General features: G+C 40.9%; 1 long non-coding RNA gene across 1 annotated transcript; it reads right to left on the reverse strand.

Moving 5' to 3' along the window:
• Nucleotides 1-1,400: 1,400 nt before the first annotated feature.
• LOC140578224 (uncharacterized) lies at nucleotides 1,401-23,494 on the reverse strand. The gene is made up of 2 exons (XR_011982322.1): nucleotides 22,736-23,494; nucleotides 1,401-3,776 (listed from the first exon to the last, which is right to left on the reverse strand). It is a non-coding gene; the product is annotated as an uncharacterized lncRNA (long non-coding RNA).
• Nucleotides 23,495-23,521: the final 27 nt, after the last annotated feature.

A 23,521-nucleotide genomic window follows, 5' to 3' on the forward strand; every position in this document is an offset into this window, starting at 1 on the left:
CCATTACCAAGGCAAAGAGGGAGGAAAATTAGCGTTAAGGCTGTGACAAATCAAAATTCTACAAACACACAGTAACAAAATTAAGCTCTTTCTATGCTTATTATGACAATTACCTGTTTTATGGGAAGGGGCAATTTATATCCATGGTTGTCTCATTAGTACAGAATTCGTTTGAGCGGCGGTAACTGGAAATGAACCCCAAGGACAAATGCTGGTTTGTATTGAAGCCAGAGTGACGTGGACAGCCCATCAAATACCAGTCAGCTCTATATCGGTACTCATCAGTCACCCACATAAACAAGGGAGCAGTCCTGCAGGCTAGAGACGCCCTCGTAGAAAATCTGGGCCAAAAGATTGTGCAAAAACATTTGACACATACTTGTATTCCCAGCTGGATTATTGAAACTCATTACGTGATGCACACAGTTATTTTTAAATTTGTTTTACATTACTTAAGTCTTGTCATAAAACTAGACTTAAAAGCCTTAAGTTAAAAAAATCGTCAATTTTGTTTTATTAACAGAATCCCAATGCTTTAAGTTCTTGGCTGCTTTTCTTTTCTTTGTTTGTTTGTTTCTGGTGGTTTTGCAGTGGGTTCGAAAGTCTACGAGACTCTGCATGCAGGTCACACACCTGCCGTGGTGTAAAGATTCAGAGACCGGGTGTCAAATTGTTTGAATTTTCCATTTGCTGTCAGGCTGTCACGCTCCTCTAGGCATCGGGTTTCGTCTGGGCTCCTTTGGTACCGTGTGCCAGGACACTGTGCACCTGGGCAGCAGAAGCATGGGCCAACGTCCACAACAATGTGATCCATCGTCCGATGACAAGTCTAGTGTTACGGTGGCCACGTGACAGCGACAGTTGCCCCCTGGTCATTGTGATCAGCCCTGTAAACTGCACCAGCCCCCATTATTCTCAAGGTAATGCTCAGTTGCCCCGGGACACCATAAAGACAGTGGGAAATGCACTCTATGATAAACCGGCATCCCTTTAGCTTACACTCAAAAATAGCTCTTGCTCTAGAGTACTTCTGCATTTGCAATAGTCTCACCTTGCTGGCTGGACACGATGCTCTGGTTTTTAAACAATGTTTCATTGTGGAAATTCATTGATAAATCAATCATTCAATCACATTAACAGGCATCAAAAGTGTAGCATATTAAGATGCAAAGAGTCAGATGCTAGCGCTTTATTGGAGCCCAACTGGCTGCCCACCCAACATTCGCTAATTACGAGGCACAGAGCCTGCCTGAAATATTTAAATGACATTTGACACTGCTGTCTTAGGTATTGTGTATCAAAAACAGCACCAATATCTTGCAGTTCTAGAAATTATAAAGGGGCAAAAAAGGGTGAGGATTTTGCGGATTTGCTGCTGAAAGACACAGAACAGTCTGGAATGTTTTTGTTTTCCTTTAATATATTTACGGATTTAATTTAACATTGCACATGGTTTCTTGTTTTTCCATCACATCTCATATTGCTGCCTACAAAATTATATGAATATAGAAAATCCGATCTAATTATGACTGCCTTACAAAAGAAAAATAATAATAATAAAAATAAGAAAATAGGTAAGGGAAATTAGGGTGTCCTAAAATTCATGGTAACATCCTAATAAATAACAAAAATACATCTTAGATCTGGACACCGTTAAAATTAAAACATGCAAAATTGAAGGATGGCAGGGTCCCTCTGAACTCTGGAACACCAGGAAGGATACAATATTAATATTACACATCTCTCTGTAATACAAAACTATATGTTTTCAGATGTCTAACATTTTCAGATTTTCAACAATAAATAATTTTGGGTTGATATCACTTTCATTGAGTTACCCATCAGCACGCTATCGTTACCATTTGTAAGTCAATGACACAACAAGCGGTTAAGTGTTGAGGTCATTTGCTTCTCCTCTTATTGTGATGTCTGTAACATGATTGTGGTAACTGCAAAGGATCACCTTCATCGTATCATCGTAACAGTATTTAGTTACATTGTGCATATGCTCATCAACACAAGTGACTTTACTTTATTTGTATATAAGATTTTCCTTTGTAACTTTTTCCAGTTCTGTCTCTCCTTAAAGAAAATAACAAGTCATTTGTTGTTTTTTATACTTTCTAGTAGCCTTTGGTTATTTTGGGGTGAATCCCCCCGGTCATTCTAAAATATAAAATAAAATATTAAGTAGTCATTTAGCAAGGTTTTTACTGAAGAGGATAATGGTCGATCCAGTGACATTTTATGTGCACAAGTACAACATATTTTAGGGAGAATGATGTTGAATTTACTGTTTATTGATTCTACCTATTTAAGTTCCTTTGTCAGAATAACTGATTTTCAATCACTAGCCATTGAAACTTTGATAAAGACACAAACTAATTGTCTTAGCTCGTACTGTTAGAGAACAGTACTTTTCTACAACAATACCTTCTTAAGCTAGTGCACTATATATATTGTATAACTCTAATAGTACACAAAACACATCTTCCAACACATGGCTTTTTTTGATATTCACCAAAATATATTAAGCCAGTGAGATTTTTTGGGGGTTGGGGTGGCACATATTTTTCTAAGTGTTTTATTGTTTATTTATTCTAATTGGATAAACTAAGTAAAATGCGTAGGGCGATAGCACATCTTCCAAGTGTACAGGACATCCACTGATTCAGTATTACGACCAAACATTTTTTTCTCTAAAGCTGCTTAAGAGAAGAAATGTGTGAATGTTGTCTCAAGTTAACATTGTTTATGAAGTTGAACATTGCAGTATGCGATTATAGTATATAGTATCTGAATTTGCAATTGCATTTCTGACAGACATTGAATACTCAAATTCAAGTTCTACGCATGATTGTTCTGAAATATTTCACCTCCAATCAGGTGCCAAGAATAATAATCACTCAGTGGGTATATCAGATTGTAGCAAATGGTTTATTCAAACATAAACCATTTTGTCCATTACATCATTAAAAGAAATGTATTATTTTCAGGGATTTATAATATGATAAATGTTATTAATGCAAAATTCAGCACTGTTCTAAACACTGGCAGTGTTATTTCTGTGTTTTCTAGGTGTTTGTTTTGTGTGTGAGTATGTCTACGTGTTTGTGAGCTTGTCTGTGATCACATGCGTTGCCTTGCTATTCCCATGACAACACTGTAAACGTCACTGAACACACAAATTCAGTCACACGCATGCACACACAAATGCACGCACACACTAACTCACATAAAACAGAAGTTCCTATGAGTAATTAAATAGGTGTAGTAGCACTGATCATCTGTACACAATGCAAAGTCATGGAAGAACCTTCCTTTTCAGTGAAATTTAACCAACAAAATCATGGATATAAATTAAAAACAAATACACATACTTTTCATTCAGCAGCTCCACTTAAGTCAGTGGTATTTGGTTAACAAAATAAAACAAAACCGTTTGCCACCAAAAGATGGCAGAAATCTTTAGTTTGGTTCAGTAACAATGGAGCTGATAGCAAAAGTACATTTGACAACCATACTATTCTCTCCGAAGTATTAAAATATCTGCCCTAAAACACACTGCATCACATCTGAGGAAAAAAGATGAGTCTTTGATACAGTAGGTCTCTAATTACGGTGACTCGATCATGCATTATGTTTCTGATCATTAAGGCAATCAGCTGGACCCTGAAAAGTAACTCTTTTCCCCTTCCTTTCTGGGGGCCTCCAACGTGATGTTGAGTTGTTGTGTCCCACGCTTGTCCTGCTTCCCGGACCGGCACTTCATGAAACTGTAAGAAAAGACGGAAGGTCAATGGAGGTACCACAGCGTCCCCACGGCAACCGTTTCTAAAATTATGCCTGGAATTCCTCAGAAACAAGAGTTTCATAAGTATAGCTCTGCTGCGGAGTTAAAGCCTCTATCTGAAGCGAAGACTGCGTGTCGCGTGGATGAAGTTTCGGACTCCGATACCGTAAAATATTCAGACCAAGTAAGAAACCGGTTTCAGAGTGAAGAAGTTAGAAGATTACCAAGCTAAAATTGCTATAACCCTTATATATAATTATATATAATTGTTTTTGACCACCCATAAATCACTAGCTGATGTCTACAACATTATGGGACAAACTGATCAAATATATCACTCATTGTTTGGAAGGTGTTCTACTATGTATTAACCAGAGTATGAAAATAAAAGGCAATCATCATTAAAACATCCATTAATGTCATTGTTATGGATGGCAGTGTAAGATCACAACGCCAGGGGTTGTGCTTTGATTCTCTCCCCTACTCTCTCTGAGCAGTCTGCCAGTTCTCCCTATGTTACAGAAAAAGGAAAGGGGGTGTGTGTTGGGGGGGGATTCATGCTCTTATCTGTTACTGACAACAATTAAAAGCAGTCATTAAGCAAGACTATTGATCCTCAGTTGTCTGCCTCTGGTCTACTATCATAGTAACACACAGTAAATCCATGAATTGAATTCCGCCTGGCCCGGCAGTTAGCAGCATAGCAATTCTTTTGTTAAAATCACAGTCAGGTTAAAAACAGCTATTGAGACAGCACCATTCCCTGTATGAAAACGGTGGTATTTCTTGGTGAAAACAATGGCACAGGCGTCGAGATAACACGGGTGTTCATGTTAATGACCTAATATCTGTTACGTATTAACATCCCCAAGCAGCATTTGGACCGAGCCTTGACACAGAGGTAATCTTTTATCCTTGGAAATAAAATGTGCTCCCCAAAGAGATCTGAAGAACAATTAAGAACCAGACAGAGCCATGCATCACCGGTTTAATCATTTAACTAAATAAAGCACCTAAATACTTATCCTCCTTTCTCACAAGAAGCTAGGAAATTGGTGCCTGCTTTCCTGGCAAGAGATAAAGCAAAATGGTTTGCAAGATTTCAGTATAGTGAGCCAATTTATTTCTAAATCGTTTCATCAGCAGATCACAGTTAGATATAGTGGTCATCAAACTAGCACACGGGTGTTAAGACACAGATACCCGTGAGATGCGACTTGCCCGGGTTTCCACAGTGGAAGCATAAACACATTATGAACATGGCGACTCTACAGGCAGCCCTACTCAGGCTTCAAGAATCATTAAAACCAGTTAAAATGAAAATGTCGACTGGGCAATATGGGACACCAGTGAGTAAGCAACAAATATCTGATAGGAGCCAGTAAAGAGGCCAGATGAGATTGGAGGTGCTTCTAACGACTGTGTTTAGGCTCCGGGCTAGGGATCCCACTGCTGCCGCTTTCGAGGAGAGACCCGCATCAGTGGCACCAGGGGACGCGGGAGTCTTGTTTACACTAGTAATTTGGTGTAATTGCAGTGCTTTCCCCGTGGATGCTCCCCGTCATATGCTCCACCGGAACTAAGCCATTTATATCCGCACCCATGACCTCCCTGTAGTCTTGGGTGGAATGGAACCCTGAGTCAACTGGAATGGTGCTTTTGTGAGCTGCTATGGGATTTGCCCGGAGCTAAACGGAGAACGGTTTGACCGCCATTAGCGAACCAACATTAGCTCCTGCAGAAGGCTGCCTGTTAGCCCACTGATACTTAGCTCAGTGTAAAGTCTCCCTGCATTGAGGAGGTCATACAAACTGACAGCAGGCGCATAAATAAACGCTGAATCATTAATTTATGGTTTATCAACGCTTCGGGGTTTGATGCCAATGCTAATTTGTCTCAGCTGCTGCCGCCCCCTAACCAATGAGTTGGCCTCCTGATCTTCTGAAACACCAACGGCAATATCCCATCTCCTTCAGCTCTCACTCACAGTAACAAGTGAAAGCCTGGGAATTCCTGTAGACTGGTGCCCGTAAAACAGCGTGATAACAATCTGCTTCTTGCGAGCCGTACGGCACGCGGCAAGAAGTCGAGATTGCATTCTCTCCATCCTCCTCCCATGGCCGATTCAGCTGGAGCTCAGTGTTACAGCTCAGTGTTACAGCTCAGTGTTACAGCTCAGTGTTACAGCTCAGTGTTACAGTGCCCTCCATAATCACAGAAGGCTACAAAGACATAGGTTTCTCACTACCGCCTGGAAGATACCACACACCAGCTTAGAATGCCGGACAGAAAGTGCTGGATTTACTGACGATGGGGTAGCTGTGTGAACTCGCTTCAATAAGTGCAAATTTATTACATTTTTTGGCGGCATGTTTACTTGTTGACTCACTGCTGTATGCACAAGAATTTGCCCCTGGGATCAATAATGTTTATCTTAATCTTAAATTCATTCTTATTAATGTCCAGGGCAGAGATACTCATTATCTAAAAGCTGCATCTGCGTGGATAAGCTCTTTTTGCAGGTATCTCTCCTCTGATGTTTTGTCCTCTTCGTACTATATTTGAGGAATGTTAACATATTTTTTTAACGCTATACATCTGTAAATCAGAGCTAGTTAAGAGCTCTGAGCTATTAGTTAAGCTCTCCCCAAACAAGCTTGATGGGCTGAATGACCTCCTCTTGTTTGTAAATTTCTTATGTATGGTGTGGGCATTTGATGAGTTTCTACATGTCCGTTTCCATATTCCTGTTAAGAAACAGTGTTTCAGCAGATACAGCACGACAGGAGACTAACATAAAAATAGTAAAATGGGGCTTGCCACTTTGCGATCACCAGCACCTTAAATAATGACATCATGCTACAAGATATGGTAATTCTGAATAAATGCATATCGCATTTGAAGGGGAGATTAGGGGGAAGTGAAAACATGTCTTGTGCACAAACACTCCTGTCCATCCTGACTACTTATGGGCGTGCGGGGGGGGGGGGGGGGGGGGGGGGGTTGCTTTTAAATGACACTGGCCTGTGTTAAAACACTTACAGTGAGAAAATGCCACTTCACAGAGCTAAAGGCCTAAGTTGGCTTCTGTGTATGGAGGGGGAGAGTTTTCCTCAGGTTTAAATCTGGCCATCTTTTTGCAATGGCCAAAAGGACTTTGCACCTACTTTTTAATATAAAAATCTTGCTATGTGGGTGGCAAATAGTCATCTGTGTAGCATCACATGTCGGGGGCTATGGGGCTATGGGCCTGTGGGGCTATGGGGCTGTGGGGCTTTGGGGCTATGGGGCTGTGGGGCTGTGGGGCTATGGGGTTGTGGGGCATTGGGGCTATGGGGTTGTGGGGCATTGGGGCTTTGGGGCTATGGGGCTGTGGGGCTATGGGACTATGGGGCTATGGGACTATGGGGCTGTGGGGCTATGGGGCTGTGGGGCTATGGGACTATGGGGTTGTGGGGCATTGGGGCTTTGGGGCTATGGGGCTGTGGGGCTATGGGACTATGGGGCTGTGGGGCTATGGGGCTGTGGGGCTTTGGGGCTGTGGGGCTATGGGACTATGGGGTTGTGGGGCTATGGAGCTTTGGGGCTATGGGGCTGTAGGGTTTCACTTCCTGCCTCTCTGTGTGCAGACCTTGCATGTTCTCCTCCTGTTTGCGCATCCCTGTCTCTGAATCAGCTTTGCTGTGCCAGTGTGTGCCCTGTGGTAGACTGGCACGCCTTCCAGGATGCCCCCTGCCTTGTGCTTCCTGGAATAGACTCGCTGCAACCCTGTCCTAGAGAAAAAGGAAGGATAATAGATGGAAGGATATCAGATATTCAAAATAAATCTCAGTTTTCACCATGACAGGGTTTCTGCAATTTTGCTAGACATCCACACCAAACACACTGTTCAACTTCTGTTAGTAAAAGTAAATTGTAAATATCAGCGAGTTTCTTTTTTCTTTAAAACTGTTCCAGTTTTGTATCCTAGTTCATTTTTATTAATACTAATTCAGGCTCTGAACCATCCAGGTACAAATAATGACAAGTAACAGGCAAAGACTTAAGGTGACTGTTATAACCTGGCATTAAGTTGCTGAAATTAGATCTGAAAATCCCTTTGTTACAAATTGGTGTGCCTTTGTTCTTATGACTAGCAGGTCCAACACAATGCACAAGCACCCGGGAAAGCTGCATATTTCACTGGGACAGCTAGATATTTAGATTAGATTAGATTAGATTAGATTAGACTTTATTAATCCCACAATGGGGAAATTCTTTGAGAAAAATTTCACTGGAACAGCTAGATATTTCACTGGAACAGCTGTATATTTCACCAGGACAGCTAGATATTTCACCAGGACAGCTAGATATTTCACTGGGACAGATAGATATTTCACTGAAACAGCTGTATATTTCACCAGGACAGCTAGATATTTCACCAGGACAGCTAGATATTTCACTGGAACTGCTGGATATTTCACTGGGACGATTGGATATTTCATTGCAGCAATTCAGGGGAACCACAACAGGGTCCTTTTAGGTTGAAAGATTTTTTTTCTATTCTCTTACACTAACAATGGTATTAAAACCAAGATTAAGCTTAATAATAAATATTATTTAATACCTTGTTAAAAGCATCTATTAACAAGAGAAGAAAATCCTATAAACTCTATATATAATGTTAACCTTATCTCAACCCCACCACCTATTGCACATCACATTGACAGATGTTCAGAAGCTTGCAGCAACATTTTTGTAATGGGACTTATTTTAATTCATTTTCATCTTGTACAACCAATTGTCTGCCATTCTACACTGTACCCACCTGCTGTGAGTTGTTTTGTTTCCAGTAGGCTGTCAAAAATATCTTTCTTTCTGCCAGAAAAGCAAGTGAACTCAAAAACAAAATAACTACGTTTTTTTGCGTTAAGGTGCCACGTCAGTTTATGGTCAAGATTTCAGCCTTGCTCAATACCTGGAAGTGTTTCAGCAGAGGCTGCTGTCAGTGGCACCTTTGTCACATTTCTCCTCTGGTGAAAATAGCATCAACATGCAACCAAGAAGACTTTTCAAATGACCTCACTGGATAATTAGTGCACAGTGACTCCTGTAGTATTAACATGACTGAACACTGAACCGGAGAAAACATTTATTTCTGTTCATTTTTGAGCTAGAAGCATCAGTGGCATTGAATATGACTTCGTCTTGCTTTTTTTTTTAGTTGAGTTACACTTTGTAACACTGCCTGCAAGGAAGTACCAATCAACATGAGCAACATGAATATGATAAAGTGTCAAATAGGACAATTCCAAATTCCAAATTGTTATATGCTGTCATTCTAGATTCTTTAACAATTCCAAATGGGCTTATGACCGAAGGCTCAGCAGCCACTCCAGAAATATGCTGTTACCACTGTTAAGTTCATGGGCCTAACCATCCTGCCATTTTTATACTGAGCTCACATATTCAATCTATCTACTAACCTCTTACCGTGGTCAAAGTCCCGGGTCTGGATTCTATCCCAGGTGGGGCAGGGCACGGGGAAGAGGTGCGCCCTGAATGTGACCCCTGACTATTGCTGGGCACGCACTCAAAATCTAGAGACACCAATTAGCCAACTGCTGGAGGAAGCCCAAGCACCCAGAGGGAACCTGCGTAACACCAGAAGAACATACAAACTCCACAGAGAACGAGAAGAGACGGGATGCAAACCCCTAGCCTAGGAGGTGTGAGGCAGCACTGAGCGTTGGTGCTTCTTCCAAACTCCACATATTGTGGCTAATATATATGTTCTCTAAGGAAACTCATTATTAGCATACAGATCCTAACATGAAACATTTTTGAACATAAATAGCATGGAAAGAAAAGAATGAAACAATACACTAATCCAGCCAACTGCTAAGCATTCAATGCTATGCTGTCACCCGTGTCAGCGTTCATGACACCTTAAAGTCACCACTGCGTTCCAAAGCACCTGCAGCGGTGACAGGTAAAGAGAGAAACCTCTTTATTACTTTGGCATCTAATATGACATCGAAATCCGTGCTGGCGTTTGTCTCCTTCTGATGTCGCTGGAGCACAGACGATAAATAATTCAGCCCCACATCAGACAGCCAATGCTACGGTGCACATGCAGAAATGAAATCCCTTTCAGCCGAGTCTGCTTTGTCTACATGGGAAAAAAATAAACAAATAATAATAATAATAATAATAATAATAAAAAATGGCAATAATAATTCTTAGCAGCTGGGATTGACAGTTTGTGTGTCGTGCCGCAGACTTGCTGTTTCATGCTGGGCTTGACCTTCACTGCTGGGGGCCTTATCAGTCACACAGGTGCCTAGGGCCCCTCCACTGCTGCCTCCCCAACCCGGTCGCTCCCGTATGCTGACAAGGATGGGTGATGTGCTGATTGTCTTAAATAATGTGCAAGAAAGCACTCATGTCACAACATAAAGAATCATGCAATATTATAAGATTGCGATCCGCGTTGCTATGGTGATGCAAACATTCGCTGAAAATGCTGGACTCTTCTGACGTTCCCCCCACACAATAAATCTGACTCTTCTGTTTTGTGTTTTCATATTTTCCCTCAGCCGATACCCATACAGCCTCGGCTGTGCCAAATCTTCCACGGTGTGCTAGAATATAAATTTTAAAAAGCTATTTGAATTGTGGACTTTCTATCATTTCTATACCCGCAGCTTTATCTTTAACAACACAGCACTGAAAAGCTTCATGCGTGGACCGAATGACTGAATGCAGTTTTATGTCTTAGAATAAAAAAAAAAATCATCTCTTTCATATTAGTCCAGCTGGTTGCTGTTTATATAGTCAGGCAAGTGTGGTTTATCTGTATTCAAAACTTTACATTAATTTAGGAATGGAAAGATATAAACATCGTGCTTCCAGTAATTTATGTAATAACATAACATATACGGTTCTAAAACTGCCAACATACAGTAACGACTGATGGAGAAACAGTGACATATTACATCCAAATGAAAATGGCTGCATGTAGCCAGTGTTAAACACCTTTTAAACTCGCAAAGGGAATACCTGAGCTTCTTGCCTTTCTCATATGAAATGCAGAGACCCAATCCGCTGCCCTGCATCTTTTTATACGGACTGGCAAACTTGTTCTGACCCATGGAAAATATTGTATTTTAAAGCAAAATCTGTGAAATTCTTTTTCACGGGTTCTTGGAAAATCAGTGATGTAACTATATCGAGCATCACAAATAATAAATAAAAAACAACACAAGAAGTACAGCTTTCAGTGCTTTATATAAAGAACAAATATATAAGATGAGTGCCTGCACACTTTCATTTCATATTTTTTAAGATATATCCAATAAATAACAAAGGAAAATGCATCCAAGTTTGCTTCTGGGCAACTCAGAGCCCTGCTTCCTCCTCTGATCATCTGGATTCTCACTTCAGGATGTACTGCCAAGAACCTACAAATATCCTTTTCTGCTAAAAAAATTCCTTCACTGACCAGCTATATTATTTTAAGGATTCTTTACATTCCACCCTTCATACTGCGTTATTTACAGTTTAAAATTATTGCAAGCAACTGCTATTCATGGTCTCTTCCTTTTCCATGGAAATACATTTTTTTAAATCTGGAATTAGACCTTCTAACAACCATCAGGATGACCTTAACAGGCACATGCAACTAATATACTCAGAAAAGTGCAGGAGCTGGGTTAGGCCTTCCAGAGTAGCAGACCTGCCTTGTTTGACTTTGTCAAGTCATTTGGTGGATGCTCTGTGCCTAATCGCCACTCCCTGTTTTTCAGAATTATGAGCTGCTGAGAAACAGTAGTCAGCTGTAGAGGAGAAGATGCCCCTCGGCTGGGAGGTCACTGGTCCGGTCCCACTGTTCCCAGAAAACCAGCTTCTGTCCAGTATGCACCACTAGCACTCCTTGGTTATATACAAGTTTTAGCTGCCTGAAACGGTGCTCATCCTGATAATTATCATGGTATGCTGAAGATTAATGCATTAGAAATATACTTTATGGTTATGCACTTCCTAATTTGTATTATTCCACATAGCTTATTTGTTGATTTGTGCTTAGAAAAAAATATTGTGAATTTTTCAAATGCTCATTCTTCCATGCCATTGAAAAAATAATATAAAACCACTTGGATAATACTGTCAGGTCATGTTGGGGCCATGCACTGGTACAGTGTGTTGCTGCACCAACCACATGACAAAACACCTTGGGATCCCAGTTGGTGACCCCCCCAGGCCGATACGCAGTCCAGTCCCACCCTCCGGAAATGGCCGTCTGTCTGCACAGCCAGGTGTTACGTGGGCGTCCCCTCGGCCTGGTCCAGCTGCTCAGGTCCTCAACAATGAGGATCCTGCGAGCCGGATCACCCTCAGGGAATCGCGCCACATGGCCGTAGTGCCGTAACTGACACTCCCTCACACTGCAGGTAATGTGCCTCATTTGGGACTCCCTGAGCAACTGAAAATACCGTATGTGGATGAAAACGGCACAAGCAAAAGTTTGCCGCTGAATGTCTTGGTTGAGAAAGGTAAACTCTGGCTGTGTGAGGCCTGACACCCTGACGTTCAGAAAGAAGGACCTACTGTCAGAAGACGTGGCTTGAACAGGAAGAAATGCTAAACACAAACGCTGCCAGTTCGGTAAACTCTGCCCAAATGCAGCACATGTACAAAAAAACACCCCATGTCTGAATCCAAGTTAAATAGAAATACTTACGCAAGAGTTTAAGTGGAATCTTTATAATACTGAAACTCTGTCTGACTCTTCAAAATTACAACGTATTTCTTGTCAAGGGCTGATGTAAATTTCCATCTGTACTCTCCCAAGTTTCAAAACCAACAGGATGGATGGATATTTGTGTTCTGTACAGCATCTGAAATAAGTTTTTAAAGGCTAATGATGAAAATGAGTGTGAACTCTCTGTGGTCTAAGAGCAAATCTAGTCCAGATCAGTTTAAGAGATAGAAATAATCAAGAGTGCTTGTTTATCATACATGTACTGTTGTCCATTGTAAGTTGGTGTGTGTGATAGTTTTTGCGTCTTCTGAGAAACCTTCTGTTTTGTGCTTTCAAATTTTTCCCCCAGCTGATACCGATACAGCCAGTGAGTTTTTTTTTTACTGTGTTCTGTTGTCGCTGTGCTTGTTTTTCAACTGCATAAAAGAAAAAAATCTACACAATTAAGCAAGTAAAAAATTTTTGATATTGATCTCCATCTGTTTTTCAATACCATTGCTTTGGGGTTAAAGATCATTAGTTGCAGAAATATAGCTTAGCTTAGCTGTGAATGTATCTAAGAAGGGTTACGTAATAAAAACTGATCTGTCAAATAAACCAAAGACACTTTCCCCCATATTTCACACTTGTCTGAATAATTCAGTCATGTCTGCTGCGTGTGTGTTCAGCTGAAGATTTTAGGGAAGTACCTGAGTAACAGTTTCACTCTTTAAGCCTGAATTTAAACAATCTCTGGTTTGTAAGTCTATTTTCTTAACCGCAACATTAATATTTTTCTGACAAAAAAAAAAAAACAACAGTTTTTTTAAACACAGTGAGGAGTTTCATTCTTCAGTTGGATCCCAGTAATTTTGCTCTAAAAGCATACAGGTTCCAGCTGAGGACGTTGGCTCAGTGCAGCAAGAAATATCAGCTTCTTTCTCATTATTTTTGGAAAAAATATTCCATGATTACAGCCACCATGATCTGCAGCTAGATTCTTTGCTATCATTGTCTAATATCAACAATAAAGTACCTTCAGCCATGACGATTGTGTCTTCCTTGGTGCTTAACAATAATATGCCGAGCTTGCTATTCAACATTTGTGCAGGCCTTAAAGCATGAGATCATTTAGGAACCCACAAAATCAGTAGAGGAATTTTAATCTGCCCCCAATGCATCAAATCGGAGCTATTTTAAGCTGGGAGCCAGTGCGGGACAGAGGCTTGTCGCTTTAATTGAGAGTTTTGGTGACACTGTGGCCCCAGCAGGTCGTGAAACGGCAGCTTCACGGCTTCTGCTCATGCGGCACCCGCCACTTATCCACGGAAGAGCGGTGTGCCCCCCCATTCTGGCCTAACGAACCTGCAGGCGGTCCCACCGCCTGCCCACCATCGATAGGTCGACATCAGGCCTTTCAGACAGGGAGAATGGGATCCCTAAACTCCCAGATAACGACCCTCAATAGAAATATTTCATCCTGGCAAATGATAATTGCACAAGCTAAATGGGCAAGAAGTTTATAGCTATATGCATAGTAAACAGCCAGTCGCACTATGTGATGAAAACCTCGTTCTGCATATCATTGCAGTTACTGGTAAAAGCAAATACAAATGAAAGTGGCATCAGTATGACAATACATACAATAAGTAGCTACTAGACGGGCACATGTGAGGAGCTGGGAATCGCTTGTCTTGGATCATTGACATGTTCGGGTTCAGTTGTCCAGGGGGAAGCTGGTGTTAATGTGGCAGGGAATGGCGGCTTTTACAAAAGCACCTTTTGGCGAGGGGAGTGGGTGTTGTCACTGTAACTAGTACACGCTCATATGTGGAAGGTATTCCTAGCTGTAATTGTGTCATGACACATATGCTAAGCACTGCCATGATGTGACGGCTGATGCAGACTCAGTTTGTTGTGTGCACACTTGGTACTGATGACAATAATTGGAAAACGAACAAAATATGCTGTTAATAAGGAAGTGTCACTTTCGAGTTATTATGTACCGCACAGTAGTAAGGCAAAGGGAGGCAAAACAAGATTTGTCTTATAGGGGTCTTTTAAGAGGAGATACAATGACTCCACAATAACACTAAGGTTGCTGTTGTCTTTCACAAGGTTGTTACTGTGTTTCACAAAACTGAAAAAGACAGTTTTTAACTCTCTCCAATGGTTATATAGATGTGTATTAAAAAGGGGCCGGCTGGTGTATTTTCTAAATGGCCTCTTAGCTAACTTGGGGCTGCTGCTACCTGGAAGATGCACCAGCACCCCATCCCACTATCACAGTGGTTAAGTGCAATACAGTGTGTTTAAGCCTGTTCCCCAGGGACTCTGAGATACAGAGGCCAGCTGCTGACCACAGCTGGGCGAAGCGGCTCCCTCAAAGGCAAAATAAGCATAACTTCTAATAATGCAAAATACCACTAATACAATCTCTACTATAGTAAGTAAACACTCTTTTATTTGGAGATGTTCAAAGGTTCATTGCCTCATTAGTCAAAGAGTAATTTTGCTTAAGTTTGGGGAGGTGTGTGGATCTGTGGAAGTCTAACAATTAAATGCAATAGATATGTTTAACTTCCTCCAACTGTTCATGCTTGTGGGGGACATTTTTAGCAGATTTGTTTGTAGCTTTGTAACCAACTCACCCACAGGAAAACTAGAGAATATATGCAATGTGCCTGATTTCTGCATAACAAAGGTACAGTTATTTAATCTTTCCATGTGATATCGGAAGCATCATCAGATAATATCGGACTGGAAATTCAGCCTGGGAGGGAATGTTCATTTCTGGGATGATGGCGCATGGAAGGAACTAGTAAAACGAAAATGAATAGAATGACAGATTCTGAACAAAAGGACTGAAAACAGGCTCTGTGATGTCAGTGCTTTTCGAAACATGGCCCTGAGCATGTATGCATACAAGCACAGGGCACTGAACTTTCCTCAGAGCAAACTTAGTCTAAAATGTATCTACTAGGATTGCATGGCGTCACATAACCCATTCACTCCTTCAAAGACCAAAGGCCGAACTAAACCATTTATGCGACAAGGTTTATCAAAATGAGTGATTCGTCTTCAGATCCTGAAAATAAATATGAATGAACAAGGCTCAGTAAAAGTAACATTATTTTGTGAAATAAATCTGAAATACACAGCACAAAACACGCATGTTATCTTCACCATATTCATCAACATATCAATACATACAGTAACCTACATGGACTGTCACCTGTGACCTATATTTCAGGTCCCACTTAAAATGAGACAAATGCACTGTGTAATTTGAGTCAAAGCCTTCATTTATAGCATTATAAAATTAAGCAACTAATTTTAAATTATGCTGAAGGTAATTTGACTTGACTGTCTGCCAAGCTAATTCAAGATTACAGGAATCAGAAGAACTATGCAACTACACTGTATAATGCCTTGCAGCTCATTGACTCATTTTCATAATGTGTGGGTTGTTTGGAAAATGACACAGCATCAAGATCCTCTGGTTTGCACCTGTCGAAGTTTCCCTGTTGAACTCATGCAGATCTATTTATTGCTGAACAAGATCTGTAAGGCAGAAACAGCTCACATTGCCTTGCTGGCCTGAACACAGACAGTTTGAACAGCTGTATACAATTATCCTTTATGACCATTAGGACTGATGTACATAACTTCGGCCATGTCTAACACACAACTATTGGAAAAACTTCAGGGGCAGAAATAATGTAGTAGTACACTCTTGCTTAATGCATTAATTAACCATAAATTAAACATTAGATACATACTGATCCCATGTTCGTTCATCATTAATCAATCATAACGGTTCAGATATTTCCTGCAGATACTATATTTGCTCAGTTTTTACTTGAATTACATAGTTACTTGGACATCCCCTCCCAAGTAAAGTGTTGCCCAGTTGTTTTTATCCCAGCATTCTAAAAGGGCAACTTCACCCAGATTCATAAAAGTTGGTAATATTCTATTACTCTTATAGCGCACCGGAGATGCCAGGTACCCAGAAGATCAAGTCACAGGGATGTGTCCCAAGCCACATTGTTGCACATATTTTCTTCCATCTACTTTGTGGCAAGGTAATGGCCTTCCTTTCTTAATTATGGGCCATCCCCGATGATAGACACACCAATGGAAACTTTATCTTCTTGTAAATTTTTCATAGACTACACCAATCTCACGGAACTGTTGTTCCTTTCAAGGGTCCCTTTATTCTTTACTAGCAATATATTCCAATAGTTTACTGACTTGAGTGCTCAAGCTACTTTTTTTCTTATAAGAATGGTCGACCAGTTTTCTTTTTTCCAGTGTCTATGTCTCGTTTACCATAGACAGTTTCTGAATCCACTAAATCCACAAGAATAAGCCACCGGTCGCCCAAACCCAGCTCTTTGGTGGAGCTTTGTCTTCCTAATATTACTCATAGCAAACACATAGCATGTGTGCAAACCTTATTTTTATGTGTAGCAGTGACAACATAAATTTCCATTACCGCTAACTACCAGAGACTGTAACGCACTGAGTAAATCACTAGTGAATTTCACTAGTTGTAATTATAACAGCAACAAATGACTACAAATATAATAGTTATAATTATTGTTGCTGTTGTACTGCATAAATGGGTGACACAGTGGCTCAAACTGCCATACAGTATTTTAGCTTTGAATCACTTCTCAGCCCTGTGTTTACACGTTCCCACCGTATCACATGTGTTTTCTCTACGTACTCCGGTTTGTTCCCACAGACCAAAGACGTGCACGGTAGGCTGACTGGTACCTCTAATTTGCCCATAGAGTATAACTGCATGTATACTACCTGTATATGGACAAAAGTATTGGGGCACACCTCTTAATTCAAGTGTTTCATTGAATCCCATTGCTACAAGTGTATAAAACCAAGCGCCAAGCCATGCAGTCAGGTTTACAAACATTTGTGAAAGAATGGGTCGTTCTGCGGAGCTCGCTGAATTCAAGCGTGGTGCTGTCACAGGATGCCACCTTTGCGATAAGTCAGTTTGTGAAATTTCTCCCCTGCAAGATATTCTACGATCAGCTGTAAGTAACAGAGCGGGTCACCGAGTGCTGAGGCGCATAGTGTGTAAAAGTCGCCAACACTCTGTTGACGCAATAACTGCAGAGTTCCAAACTTGCGCTAGCATTAACCTCAGGGCTAAAACTGTGCACTGGGAGCTTCATGGAATGGGCTTCCATGGCTGGGCAACTGCACGCAAGCCTCACATCACCAAGTGCAATGCCAAGCGTCGGATGGAGTGGTGTAAAGCACACAGCCACCATACTCTGGAGTAGTGGAAATGTGTTATGTGGAGTTACGAATTACACATATCTGTCTGGCAGTCTGATGGATGAGTCTGGGTTTGGTGGATCCTAGGAGAACGTTACCTGCCTGACTGCATCGTGCCAGCTGTAAAGTTTGGTGGAGATGGGATAATGGTATGGGCTTGTTTTTCAGGGGTTGGGCTACACTTCCAGTGAAGGGAACTCTTAATGCTTCAGCATACCAAGACATTTTGGACAATTCTATGCTTCCAACTTTATAGGAACAGTTTGTGGGGAGGCTCTTTTCTGTTCCAGCATGATTGTGCCTGGGCAGTGTACAAAGCAATGTCCAAAAAGACATAGTTGGGTGAGTTTGGTGTGGAAGACCTTGACTGGCCCACACAGAAAACCTGACATCAACCCCATCGTACACGTTTGAGATGAATTAGAATGGAGATTGCAAGCCAGGTCTTCACATCCAACATCAATGCCTGACCTCACAAATGCTCATTGGAATGAATGGGCATTAATTCCCACAAACCCACTCCAAAATGTTGTGGAACGCCTTCCCAGGAGAGAGGCAGCTGTTATGGCTGAAAACGGGGGACCAAACTGATGCCTATGGATTTAGAATGGGATGCCATTAAAGTTTCTGTACAGTATGTGCAATGGCCTGGTATCCCATTTAGCCCAGTTTTGTACCTTATTCTGCCTGTGATAAGCTCCAGGGCTCCCCCTGACTCTGTTCTGGCCATGTGTGGGAAGATGGATGGATGATTATGGGTGCTAATGGATGGATCATTGCATGTATAAGTGCTTGAGTATTACCATGAATGGGGCGTGAAGGCAAACTCGGCGTTTAATTCTAATGAGTGTCGTTAGGAGTGCTAAGTAGTTTATTTGGTGGTGTTTCATCTACAGTCTGCATGTTGCAGTACCGGTTAAAGTCTAGGTGGCGCCCTAGGCAAGCTGGGCACCCTGTGTAAGACAAAGTGAAATCAGCTTGCTAAGTCTGCACCCCCCCCCACCCCCCCCCAGAAGATGATGTCCTAGGTAGCTGCCTATGTCGCCTGATGGGCAGACCAGCACTGTCCTGTTGCTGCCCTTGTGTAAATCCCAAGTTAAAGATGAAGTTAGATTTACTAAGCAAAATCCACACCTTTAATCACAATTTCAGGACTGTAGAGTCCATCCTCTTCATCCACATATTCAGTTACAAATGGAACGTGGCTGGATTTTCTCCCTCGCTGAATTTGGACTGTTTCCAAAGAGAACCATATGTTTCTTTATGCTGTTATATGTTGTATTTCTCATTTTTGAAATACAGGAGGGCGACGGGTTCATGGCAAGGTGAAGGAGAACACATCCACTCTCAAGAATAAATAAGTACATTAAAATAAAAAAATTAAAATGAACATAAGCAAAGATTAACATTGATTGAATATTATTCTTTGGGGACCTTTGAAATGGCTTATTTTAAAGGGGGGCATGAGAGTTTGTTCTTTGCAAGCTAGAGTTTGAACCAAATACATATGGATACAACGGGGTGCTGGAGGACGGCTATTAGTCATGCCACATAAAAGCAGTGGTGGATTCAAAGTGAGAGCGGGGGCAGAGTCGGACCACAGGACCTCGTATAATCTGCTTGCAGTAAGAACACCGGAGACACGGTAAGATGTAATTTCCTTTGTACCGGGTGGATGTGCGTGTTTACGGGCGAGTCGTTTACACAGTCAAGATCAATATATCGACACAATGTCAAGCAGTCGTTTGAGAATCATAATATTGACTATCATACTTGATGCTCAGGGCTTTGGCACGTCGTTAAACATCTTGACAGCTTTGAAAGTTTCCCCAAGTGTTTGCTCCTGTTTCCTCATACGCTGCATTTGAGCACTGAAAGTTTCATGTGGAACGTTTGTATGATGCAAGTGTACAGTAGACTTCCATTGACCTAAGGATCCTTTAAGGTATAGCTAGGGCATGGAAACATTAACTGGTTCAACGACCTGCCTTGTTCGTTTATGGAGATTTGCAGAAATTCCAGTGTTGCACAAAAGGTAGAGCTGAGCATAGTAGATAGTGAGTCAGGACACACTACCTGTTATTTGGCTTTTGAACGATTCATACACCTTATATAACAGAAGAAAGCTTTCCTTTGGCTTAAACAAATACGGACAGTTAGAAAACTGTAGTTATATTAACAACTGGTAGGGTTTTTTTTTCATTTCTTAAATTCTTAAAATTAAAATAATATATTTGGCGCCCCATTCCCTGCTTTGCTCCCATATTTTCTGGGATATGGTCCGGACCTCCATGACCCTGCATAGGACAAGCGGCTACAGAAAATGGATGGATTTGCATGGATGGATGGATGGATTAACATGACTTAGAGTTAGAAGTAGTATCTCTGTAGAACTACATGCTGTTTGTCATGACCTACTCGTACAATCCTCCCGTGTGCCACGCCCCCTCATTTACCTCATGTGAAACCCCGATTATGATCAGCTGTTTCCTGTTATTTCGGCTTGTCTTGGGTATTTCAGTCTGGGTTCAAGTCTGTTTCCCCAGGTCTGTCATAGACGTTTTCACCATGTTGTTCGGCCCGCATTAAACCCCCTTGTTTTTGGATCTCTGTGTGCCTGATACTGCTTCCCCGCTTTCTGTTCGTTCGCCCTGCACACGGTCACCACACTGTTACCCATACTCATACTGTATATAGAAAACTACTTATAATGGCTAAAAGCAATTGTGGGAATTAGATTAATAATTATTTTTTTTGCATATATTTATATATCTTTTGAATTATAATGATATTAAAGAGTGCGCAATATTACCGTAAACCAATATAATGATTAATTTAAAGATTAATAATGGCCAGTTTATTAGGTGCGTCTGCTTGTTAACATAAACTGTCTACTCCTACAAACAGAGACCCATACAGCAGTTCCTGACTATACACAGCACAGAGGAAGCAGCATCGGGAAGTCCAGTTACCATTCGTCTAAGCATTAGAACAGCTAGGGCGGTATGATTGCCAGTTGTGGTGGTCTCTGCACCCCAGAAACCGCCACCCTCCCGAATTTACATGAACTACAGTGTCTGAAGCTTACAGGGAATGTTGCGGCAGGAAAAAAAAAAAAAAAAACATCCAGTCAGTGGCAGGTCTGTTGCCAAAAACACCGTGTTAATGAGAGAGGTCAGAAGAGATTAGCCAGACTCATTAAAGCTAAGAGGAAGGCCACAAATGCAAGTACAAGAACAGCAGTGGCGTTGTCACAGACATTGCTAAACACACAAATCATCATCCCCTGGAGTAGTTCTGGGGGGCGAAATGGGGCTCTGCTACATAGTGGTATGGATGCATAATAAAGAGGCCACTCAATATATAGCCTATGACAGGTGCTGATATGTTACATATGTATAAATCCCTTGCATTGTATCGTTTTTCAGAAATAGTCTTGCCAAGCAGAGTCACAGAGTCACAGAGCACAGGATGCCAGGCCGTCGCAGGGCCTACAGTTTCACTCACATGCAGATGGTCATGTACAGTCACAAGGTCACTTGAACAGAATGTCTTTGAGGCACCCAAAGGAAATGCATACAATCACTGGGCAAACTCTGTACACACAAAACCTGGAGCGAAATTTTATACCCAGGTTTGCTGCCATGGGTCCTCAACGATGGATATATTCAGATTTGTTTTTAGAATTTTTAAAATTAATTTATTGTGTACTTTAAAAAGGGAATAAAGTCTTAAGAGAGATGTTCCTTTAAGTACCACTTATAAAACATGCTTGCCAGAATAATTCACAGGTTAGATACTGTATGACTCATGTTCATGCTCAGTGAATTGCAGTGAAAACATATATAGGCAAAAAAAAAAATTATTAATCTAATTCCCACAATCACTTTTAGCCATTATAAGTAGTTTCCTATATACAGTATGAGTATGGGTAACAGACCAAGGTAAACAATGTTTTTCTTTTTTGTTTTTTTTTAATAGGCCTACATGCAGTGGTTCACCTATTTTCTTAGTATTACTATGGATGAATATACTGCCTGTACCTAAAAGTGCAGTTTCACTGGAAAATCAACGACTCATGGGCCTATGTAAACTGCGCGCAGAAACCGACGCATTTTAAAAACCACTCCAGAATAACTTCATAAATAATATATTTAAATAACAACATATATTTTGATAGATTTAGATGTTAAACATGACTTTTTTTTAGCTACATTATTGCAACACAATGCAATGCACTGTTTTATTTTCAAGATCCTAATTGACACCAGCTAGTACTGTGCCTGGTAATGATGATTTATTATGATCTTTTAAAATAGCCATAAACGCATTCACTGGTATCATTAAAATGCACGGGTGCTGATATGTTACACTGATGAAGGTAATGAGGCCATGAAAAAAAATGGTGGGATTACTATATCCTGTCAGTCACTGTGCCATTTTACCCTGTTCCTATACGGTAAACTGCTGATAGTACACTTAACCAGTTTGTAACTGTCACCCCACAATACCCATCCTGGGCTTTGAAACCTCATTACTCATATGACTAGATGCCCTGCCCCCCCCCCCTCCCCCCCCAAGTCACCTGAATATTCAGGCAGGCCATTATCCTTATAATTGTTCATCACCCAGATCTTATTCATTATCCATTAGTAAATCATGCCCGGCACAATATCATACACATTTAATTCAAATAAACTACAAGTGCTGCTTTTCAGTGGCCCAGTTGAATTCAAACTCTCGTGCTTGGCTAAAACAACTGTGTTCTCATAGTAACTAATGTGGTCCTTTTTTGGATGCAATCCAGGAAATTGATGTGCATATACTTAGCATTTTAACAAGCATATGTGTTCATTGTGTCTTTAATTGTGTTTTGCATGTGATTAAATCACAAACATTTACAAACGTACCTTTTTATATTTCCTGTATCCTGCATCTGCTGTCCTGGAAGACCAAAAGTTCTTTCACTGAGGGTTTGTACAGGAAGTCAGTTGATCAAAAGAAGAAAAAAAAAATCGTCCATACTCATAGACTCAATTATACATATTTTTAGATTTCCGTGAGATTTCATCAAGAGGAATGTTGACATTCTCTTGCGGTGTTAAAGGGGCAAGCACAAGTTTTCTTTTGAGTTGTCCAAACTTCTCGCTCTTCTTTGTCCCTGCAGTTTTTGCTCCAGGTAATACATATGCAATGCCAAGCATGTATTCGTTGCTCACTGCAGAAATTCAGTGCATGCCTTCAAAGCATGAAAAGTTCATGTACAAATATAAAATCCAGTTCATGCTTTAAGGAGGTGCCGAAATGCGCATCTTTGTTCTTGCTATAGCCGCTGTCGGTGAATTTGATGCAGCTGTATAAAAAGAGAATTTCTTAGACGTCTAATAAACTACCTCATTCCTATCTTGCGCCCATGTCGTTCAGGAATGTGTATGAAAAGTTGATCAGCATTGAACATTTCGAATCGAGAGCGAATCATTTTCTGTGGCACAGATCACAGTGACAGGTATCGTCGCAGTTTTAATGACCATCCTAACAGTAATAGATTTACAATTTAGGAGACCTTGAAGCGTAGGATTACTAAAATCGGGATTCAAAAATTCTTTGTCACTTTGTAAACCACAACGTACACAATTGTTACAATATCTATCAATGAATCTCCAAATTACGGACAATACAATGAGCCTTAAACATTG

This window comes from Paramormyrops kingsleyae, chromosome 13 (assembly GCF_048594095.1).
Source record: "Paramormyrops kingsleyae isolate MSU_618 chromosome 13, PKINGS_0.4, whole genome shotgun sequence".
NCBI lineage: Eukaryota > Metazoa > Chordata > Actinopteri > Osteoglossiformes > Mormyridae > Paramormyrops > Paramormyrops kingsleyae.